Source organism: Populus alba, chromosome 17, assembly GCF_005239225.2.
Source record: "Populus alba chromosome 17, ASM523922v2, whole genome shotgun sequence".
Classification (NCBI taxonomy): domain Eukaryota; kingdom Viridiplantae; phylum Streptophyta; class Magnoliopsida; order Malpighiales; family Salicaceae; genus Populus; species Populus alba.
Window position 1 is genome coordinate 8,660,849 of NC_133300.1, and position 9,844 is coordinate 8,670,692.

Consider the following 9,844-nt stretch of genomic DNA (forward strand, 5'->3'; position numbering starts at 1 on the left):
AAGGAAAATATACATGAAATAAAACTTAAACATTACAAAAATATAAAGAAAGAAATAAAGAGCATGATCTTGATCTGAAAACCAAGATGCCTAAATGTATGGAAAATGCCTCCTTTTATAGCTCAAAATTTAGAACTATTGATTTGATGACTAATTGTTGAGTGGGTGGCCACATCTTGACTTGGTGACAATCCATATCTTCTTGTATGAACAAAACATCATTGATAATGTTAGAATTTGAACAGACTTAACTCATGAAAGTTCTAGAAAATTGTCTCAATTTTTCAACAAAAAAATAATTAAGGTCATTTAGACTTCTAGAACTCGAGATATGGGCTGAACACAAATCTAGATTATCTGGGCTGCATGACAGATTCATCTTCTCTGTTTTGCTCCTGATATGACCCAATGACCGAACAGTGTTCCAGTTTGGACTGAACCAACATCTATTTTCTAAGTTTGGCCCTCTCTTTGTCTTTTAAATTTCAGTAGTTAAACTCATCAATCAATCCTTTAATTTATGTGATAGGCTTGCATTTAAGATGAACATTTACCATAAATTAAAGGTATCTTATAGTATCAGACTTGTTATTATAAAACATGCTTTTGTTAAAGAGTTATTGATACTTCAAGTGCAAAATGATGATATAAAACCTTGATAAAAATGCACTTTTAAGTATTAATCAATGCTAATCAATTCTGCTATACCATGCTATAGGGGCTTGTTTAAGGCCATACAAAGCCTTCTTCAATAGGGAGACCTTTTTGTCCCTTGACTTCAAAGCCTCTTGGTTGTTTTATGTAAATCTCCTCTTGCAGGTATCCATTCAGAAACACAGACTTTACATCTAACTAATAAAATTTCTAATTCGTCTGTGCAGACACTGCAAGTAGTAATTTGATTGTATCCAGGCGTGCTATAGGTGCAAATGTTTCTAAGAAGTCCACTCCAAACACTTGAGCATAACCCTTAACATCTAATCTGGCTTTGTATTTGTTTATAGAACCATCTACATTTTGTTTGGTTCTATAAACCCATTTGACTCCTATGGCCTTCTTGTGTAAAGGCTTGTCCATCAACACCTAGGTATTATTCTTTTCAATCATTAAAAGTGCCTCCTACATTGCTTCAATCCATTTACTGTTCTTTATTGCCTCTTCAAATTCTACAGGTTCATAAATAGCAATATTGCTACTTTCATAAATTTCAGCTAAGGATCTTGTACCTTTGACTGGTTCATCGTCAAAGTTGTCATTAATAATCTCCATGATTGAAGATTCTTGCTTCTCTGTTGATGATTCCAACAAAGATTTTTAAATGTTGCAGGTCTGGTTTGTATCCAAACCAAGCTTCGAATGAAGGTTTTTTTTTTTTTTTTTTTCCTACAATGCTCTAGTTGGCATTCTGTTTAGCAAATATACTGAGGTGTTTGTAGCTTCAACCTATAATTTTTTTGGAAACTCTTTTTCGTGCAGCATGCATCTAGTCATTTCTATGATGCTCCTGTTTCTTCTTTCACTAACACCATTCTGTTGTGGTGTGTAAGGTGCAATAAGCTGATGTTCATTTCCGGATTCATCACAGAATTGTTGAAATCTTCCACTAGTATACTCCTTTCCATTATCAGATCTTAGTGTCTGAATCCTGCATCCACTTTGATTTTCCACCCACATTTGTACTTCTAGAACACATTAACAACTTCTGATTTGAATTTAAAAAAGAAAATCCAATAAAAATTGGAATAATCATCAATAAAGATGATATAATATCTGCTACCATTTAGTGAAGTTGTACTAAGAGGACCCCCAATGTCTGTATATACCAGTTAAAGTTTACGAGTTGCTATCCGGTAATATGAGGAAAAGGTTTTTTGACCTGCTTTCTATATTTACGTGTTGCACATTTGGCTGATCTGTTCTCCAGTTATGGATCTCCTTTTACAAGAGTGTGTCTTTGCATATACATTAGCCCTACATGATGAAAATGTCCAACTATTTTATGCCATAGTTCATCATTACATGCTTTTGTAGAGAACACACTCTGCTCCTCCTATATAAGGTTTAAAGTAAAACCTTTTTCTTTTATTTTTACTCTGAACATGTTGTTGCCTAAATTATCTTTGATCAAACACCATTGATCTTCAAAAATTACTTTGAAATCTTTTTCCATAAGTTGTCCAGCACTAAGCAAGTTTTGATCAATGTTAGGCACATATAATACATCTGAAATATATTTCAAACCTGACAAGCTATTTAAAACAACAAATCCTTTGCCTTTAACATCAATATAATCACCATTTCTAATTTTGATTTTGGAAATAGCAATTATGTCAAGTTCCTTGAACAAATCTTAATTGTTTGTCATATGGTTTATGCAACCACTATCAATCAATCAAGAATCATTCGAGCTGTTGCTTATTGAAAAACATGATGCAACAAACAACTGCTCCTCTTCGGGTTGTTAAGCAATAAGATTCGCCTTTTGTTCATGTTATTATGACCTACAAATTCTTTTAACATGTCCAATTTGTCCATATTTTTTGTGCTTGATGTCTGGTCTCCACTAACACTTGATCGGTTGATGATTTGTTTTTTTTTTTTTTTACAATAAGTACATGGTAGAAATGTTTCAACCTTGTTTTTGTAAGTTTGAACCTTGTTCTTCTTGTTGAATCTCTTGTCTTTGCCTCCTTCCTGGTATTAAGCTCTTGCTTGAAAAGCTCCCTACATTGATTCCTCAAATCTCATTGATCTTCTTTGCTCTTGTGCCTACAGTGCATTTACCAATTCTCCAATATAAATATTGGTCAAGTCTTTTGACTTTTTTAATGAAGAAATCTTATACTCATATTTTTTAGGCATAGTGACTAGTATTTTATGCACAATTCTATCATCAGAAAATTCTTTTCCAAGTAATCTTACTTTGTTTATTATGCTTAGCAATTTGTCAGTATAATCTTTGATGTTTTCGGTTTTCTTCATCTTTTGCATTTCAAATTATCTTATTAAGTTAAGAACCTGCATATTTTTAGCTCTTTCATTGCCTTGTTATTCTTTTTTAAGATAGTCATAAATACTTTTTGCAGATTCAAAATTCATGATTCTTGTGAATATTGTGTTTGACACTGCAACATATAGATAAGCTTTAGCTTTGGACTTCCTTGTCTTTTTTTCCTTGTGAATCTTTAGTTAAGCCACTGTTGGATTTGCAGGCAAATCAGGAACAACATATTTTTCTTCCATAAATTCCCAAAGGTCTAATGCCTCAAGATAAACTATCATTCTAATAACCCAAGTTTCATAGTTTTAACCATTGAAGATTGGTGGTGAAATGTGTGAGATTATTGATCCAGAATCCATTTTTGTGTTTTCTTATTGTGTTTGTGATTTAGTTTGGTTTGTGTTTTTGTTTCTCTTAACTCACAAGTCCCTCAAGATAATCTAAGCTCTGATACCAATTTGTTGGTTTTAATTCTTTTGAACTAAATTCCAATTCTTGATACCATTTAACCCAAAATAATAATAACGTAATATTTAATAAATCCTCTCATGAAAGTAACCTCTTAATAAAATGTCTTTTTAATAAAAATCCTTTAAATAAAACCAAACCTCATAAAATTACCATTAGGAATCATATCCAAAAAAGAAAGAAAACTTCGCCATCAAGAAAAAGGATAGCCATTCAATCTTGCAAACTGCATCTTTTTACTATGTAGCATCTCTTCTTTGCTTGGTACCCAAGTCAGTGCACCTTAAAGTTTCCTAAAAAAAAAGGCAATCTTTGTCCTTTAGGAAATGAATAGGCAACTAATTTAAAGTTTCTTCATTCTTACAACCTGCTCTTATTTGCTTCGTATCCTAGCCAACTACCCTATTTTACATAATAATGATTTGCAAAGTTGGTCAGACATGCTCTGAAATAATAATAAAAAAAAACCTCAATCACCCAATCAATCTCTTAAAATTAAGATGTTATGAAGACAAGAACAATGTTTGCAAAACTCTCTTTTAAACATTGTTTATTTAAAGTATCCACATCATCATTAGATTAATTAACTTGCTAGCAACACTCTCTTATTATTATTATTATTATTATTATTATTATTATTATTATTTTGGAATTGTGGAAGCCAACTCATAGGGACAAGGCTAAATAAATATCAAAATTATGAGCCATATATCAATTAAATTTATCTTTAAGAAATTGGATCTCCAAAGGTTAAAAACTTCACAATTGAGTTCTTCCATCCATATTTTCATCATTTTAGTACTCAATTTATCCATCTTTCCATTTAACGTCTCTATCATTACCTCTAACTTATCTTGTTTTTTCTATAGGATCTTTCGCCTTTGATTGTGTCATACTTTTTGATGACATTGTGAATACATGTAATAAAGGTTAATAGTAAAGAAAAATTTCCTCACACACTCCCTCATGTGTTTACATTCGATTTAATGTCACTCCTTTCATGTTTCACACAATTTAATTAGACGTTTTACTATAATAACCTCATTATGTCTTTTACCTCACTATTCCTTTACTTATGTTCTTAAAGGTAACTTAGCAACTTATTAAATAATTAATCAAAACAACATAGTGACTTATAATAATAAAGACTCAAGAATTAAAATAATATATGAAACTAATCAAAACAAAACTCGAGGATAAATTTACAAATAGTAATGTAAATTTGTGTGAAATATAATGATGACAAGAAGACACAAAATAAAAATAATGGATTTTATGTTAAAGATTCAAAGAAAACTAACTAATTCAAGAAGTCAATATTACTTCAAGAATTTAAAGAAATAAATTAAAATAAAGCAAGAAAGATTTATAATACCCACATTTAAATGAAGCAAGGCAAGACAATCCAAGAAAACAAGAGTTCAATTCGGCAATATTAAGATTTGGTGTGTACCTATTCGACAAGAATCAAGAAAATATTTAAGAAACGTTTGGCTAACCCTAAAATTTAAGGGCTTGTTTTTTATTATGCCTTAACTTGTCAATTCAATCAATTCTTGTTCAATTTTTCCCTTTTTTTTATCCATATAATTTGGAAAAAACAAGATTTCTTTTCCTTTTTGTTTTACTCTATGTTGAAATCAAGAACAATAAAATATGAAGATCAAGAACATCATTTCTCTTTGATGTTTTTGATAAAATCAAGAAATTAAGAAAGATGATATATATATATATATATATATATATATATATATATATATATATAGGTATTGACACAAACTTTGAAATATTAATAGAATAATATATATTTTTTTAAGAAACAAGACCCTAGCTGAAATTAGGAAGAAAGAAAATCAAGAAATGACATAAAATAAAAATTAAAGGAATATAACCTAATAATAGTATAAGCTCTGATATCAACTGATACGAATACCTAACAAGATATGCAAAAATCAAATTTGAATGCTTTGCAAGAATCAAATTTGAATGCTTTGCAAGTTAACCTAATAAGAACCTGCATTGGAGAATCAAATCTATACGCAATTATTACCCCCACCCTACGCCTATAAAAAGACACGAACGAGTAGTATAAAATCACAATAAAGTTGATCAATCCTTCAAAGAGTTTGCTAGTTTACTAAAAAACTTAGTATGAGAATTACTTAACCACACTAAAGATATAAAAAATGTTGATCTCTTTATTAAAAATAGTTTACCTTAGAAATTCTCTCCAAAAAAATATATACATACTAGAAAGAATCATAAGTCTATTAGAATATCCCTAATGGATATGGATAAGCCTAATAATAATAATAATAATAATAATTGTCATAACCCAATTTTTGACCCTTTTATTTTAATGATCATTATTATTTTTATTTACTGAAAATGATAAAAAAAAAATGATGAATGATAAAAAAATGATGAAATAATTGAAGAATGAATTAAAATTTGGGTTAAGGGAAAAATGATTGGAAGTTTAAAGATTTAATTAAATTTTTGACTAGTTTAATTAATCAAGTCAAGGGTTTAATTGAAGAATTGATAAGTTTTGAGACTTAATTAAGGCTTGAAATTAATTTAATTCATCCAATCAAGGGTTTAATTGGAGAATTGATAAGTTTTAAGACTTAATTAAGCTTGGAATTAATTTAATTAATCCAATCAGGGGTTTAATTGGAGAATTGACAAGTTTTAGACTTAAATGAGCTTGAGATTAAATCATTTAGGGACTTAATTGAAGAAATATCAAAGTTTGGGGTTTAATTGGGGTCCAAATTGCAAAAATTAAAATCTAAGGACCAGCTTGAAAATGACGCTGAAATGCAGGGGTCCAATTACAATTTAACTAGGGACTTAATTACAAAATTGTCAAAAATGCAAGGTCCAAAATGCAAATAGCCATTAAACACAAAAAATGGCGATGTTTTCCCTTTGTTGTTCATCTTCTTCCTGACTGAAACGGACGCTCACCGCCGCTCCCACCATTACACCTGCAATTAACACAACTTATGGCTTGAAGAAATGTCATTCTTCTCTGGCTATAAAAGCTAGAGATAGTCCATGCATGCGGGGGCAGAAAACAAACCCAGGGGGGAGGAACCACAGAACCGAGGAGACTAAAGGAAAAGAAAAGGAGCAGACATTCGTTCCCCTGGTTTCTTCTCAAAGAAACAGAGGAGACGAATGAACAGAGGGGGAATTAACAGACGACAGAAAAGAAAAACAGAGGATTGCGGGCAAAAACCCAGGGGAAAGAAAAGGAGGAGAAAAAGGGAAGTGCAAACCAGACAAACAATAAAAAAACCTAGGGGAAGACAGGGACTAAAAGGGGGGAAAGGAACCGAAAAAAAAATACAGATGGAGAAAAGGGTGGGGAGAAAACTGAAAAGCATAGACGCAAACAGGGGATCAAAAAGGGCTCCAAAGTTGAGAAAAATCATAAGAAAACCAGAGATAGAACCCAGAGGACCGGGTGAAGAACGAACACCACAAGGGTAGAGCACGAACCAAAATAGAAAAAGACAGAGGAGAGCAAATTTTGGCCAGCTACTGCACCTTCATCAGCAACCACCCTCCAGAACCAGAGGCAACAGAATAAGGACATACAGAGAGAGGGAGACCGTGAAAGACAGGGGGCAACAAAGCAAGAACCAAGGAGAAGGGAACATAGAGGAGCTTAGCCTACGAATCTTCCATCACGTTTTCATCTTCAAAGCTACCAGGTAAGTAAGCTTCTCTTTCCCCGCTTTTCATTTTAATTCACCGATTACTGTTTACTTTGGATTTTATTCATTTCCTGCTTTCTTTGATTTTTTTCCCAGCCGAATCACTGGCTTAGACCAGTGACCGGGCTGGGTTGGCTGGGTCTAGCCCAGCTCATGTGGGCTGAGCTAGGCCCAATCCAAAAATAAATAAAAAATATAGAAAAATAAAAAAATAAAAAAATAGTAAAAAAAAAGTGTATGCATGAATAAAAATAATATAAATTTATTGGTTGATTCACTGACGCTAGAGTCAGGAATAAAAATACTGGTTTAATTTATATTATTTTTATTCGTTGTATTTTATTTTATTTAGCTAGAAAAATAAAAACATATGTGCATGTGTAAAAATAAATTTATTTTTATTTATTTATTCACCGGCGCTAGAGTAGAGAATAAAAAGTATTGATCTAATTAATTTTTGTAGCTACAAATATTCACTAGCGCCAAAGTTAGGAATATTATAAACAAATTATCATAGCATAAACTAATAAACATTTATCAATTTAAGACAAAACTAGCAATGTAGTCTACCTCAGGCAGAACGTTTAAGGGGTGATAATATATTTCCTTTTACATAACTAATCCCGAGCCATAGAATCTCTGTTGACTAATTAGGGTTCCTAGTGACCATAATACTAGATGGTGACTCCTCAAACAAGACCTTTTTCCTAAAAGAACAAGTGCCAGAAACCTGTTTTTTTTTCCATAACTCAAGAAATTATTTTGTGGGCTACTGCGATGTTAGGTGTGACAATAATAATAATAATAATAATAATAATAATAATAATAATAATAATAATAATAATTCAATAAACCCAAATTTAAATAAAGACCCTAATATTTTTAAAAATTCTAATAATAACTAAAAGATAAATAAAATAATAGCCCAATTTAAATAAGACTAAAGTTGTTTTTGTAATTTGTTGACTGAATCAAAGCCAAAATTTAAACGCATGGTTCTCAACTTAATGAGTTTAGAATGCATGCCATATTTCATTGGAAAGCTATGGATATATGCTTTTTAATACAACTATAAGTGCATTATCCTTTGGTAGCTCCAATTATGACCAAAACAATAATGAAAGGACAAAATTGGCAAATTGAAATCTTCTTATTCTATTTTTTTTTTAATATTTTTATGCCCACTAACAAGCTCTTTTAGAACATGAATTAAATTAATCAAGGTTTGTTCTTCTTATTTAATATCTTTTTAAAGTCCACCTTGATCCAAATGTCTTGAAGACGTCTATTAAATACCTCTTTAAACCTCTTAACCCTAAGTTTTGTCATTGGACAAACTAAAACCTTTAATAGATCTCTTAGTATTGCTTGAATCGCATCATATAAAGTTTCAAGATATTATTTTAAGATAGGTCCTGAACAAGATCAAGTTGAGAGATTTGATACAAATAAAAAAAAATTCTATGTATGCACAACACATTCATACATATAATATTTATATCATAAGTAACTTGTTTATGTTGAAAAGGATTATTCAGATTGATGCGAACCTCGTGATCACGTGGTCACGCAACCCACAATCAAGATTGAGATCTGATTCTGGAAAGACGAAATAGGTCTGATAGGAGTGTAACACAATGGAAACCTGCCCCAAGGCACCAACACTATTAGAATGAGTAGAATGATGCCACGAAGCTAGTTAATCTTCGATAAGTCAGATTCAGTTCGTTCAAGAACTGAAGAATGCAAGAATCACTCTCACACGTTAAAACTGAAAAATTCAGAATAATGATCATCAAAGCTACCGAAATTTTGGCCTACATGAGTTTAAATAGTTCTTGAAAAGTTACCCTAATGGACCCCTTATGTGGACTTATATGAGGTCCACTCAAAACTTGCCCGAAACCCTAAACTGAAAAAGCCCATAACTTATCCAAACAAGTCTTGGATCCTAGCTTAAAACAAAGTATTAATTAAGCTCAAACAAGCCTTGGGCTATAGCTAACAAAATAAAATAAAGCTCCTAATATTAAATCCATGTTCTGCCATGAGAAGAAGAGAATGAACTAAAATAGTACAGAACTGATTGAAGGCTTATTTATAGCCTTCCATGCAGCCTCTTAATCCTAGAAACAAAAGGAAAAGGTAGCCACCATGTTGTTTCTAAGTTGTAGTAAGATTCTTTTATTTCTTTTGATGTCCTCATCTCTTGGCCCAAATAAGGTTGTATTAGACCCCTCTTGCACATGGATAAGATGTACTAGGATCTCTTCTTGATACTCCAATAGACCTTTCAATTCTGACTTGGTGGAAACCTTCAAAACCAATGCATTCATTGCGTCTTTCAATGTCTTTGTCTTGGACCAAGTCATTGGTCCATTTGGAACATGTAATGGGTCCTTGCTGGTGTTTCTGGGCTGGTCCGCATCATCCCCTCTCTCCTCGAAAGGATTCGACCTCGAATCAAAATCTGCTTCAAACAACGTAAGATCAACAACATTAAAGGTAGCACTAACACTATACTTACCTGAAAGGTCAATTTTTTATGCATTGTCATTGATTCTCTCTAAAACCTGAAATGGACCATCACCACGAGGCTGTAATTTTGATTTCTTTTGGTTAGGAAATCGTTCCTTACGCATGTGCA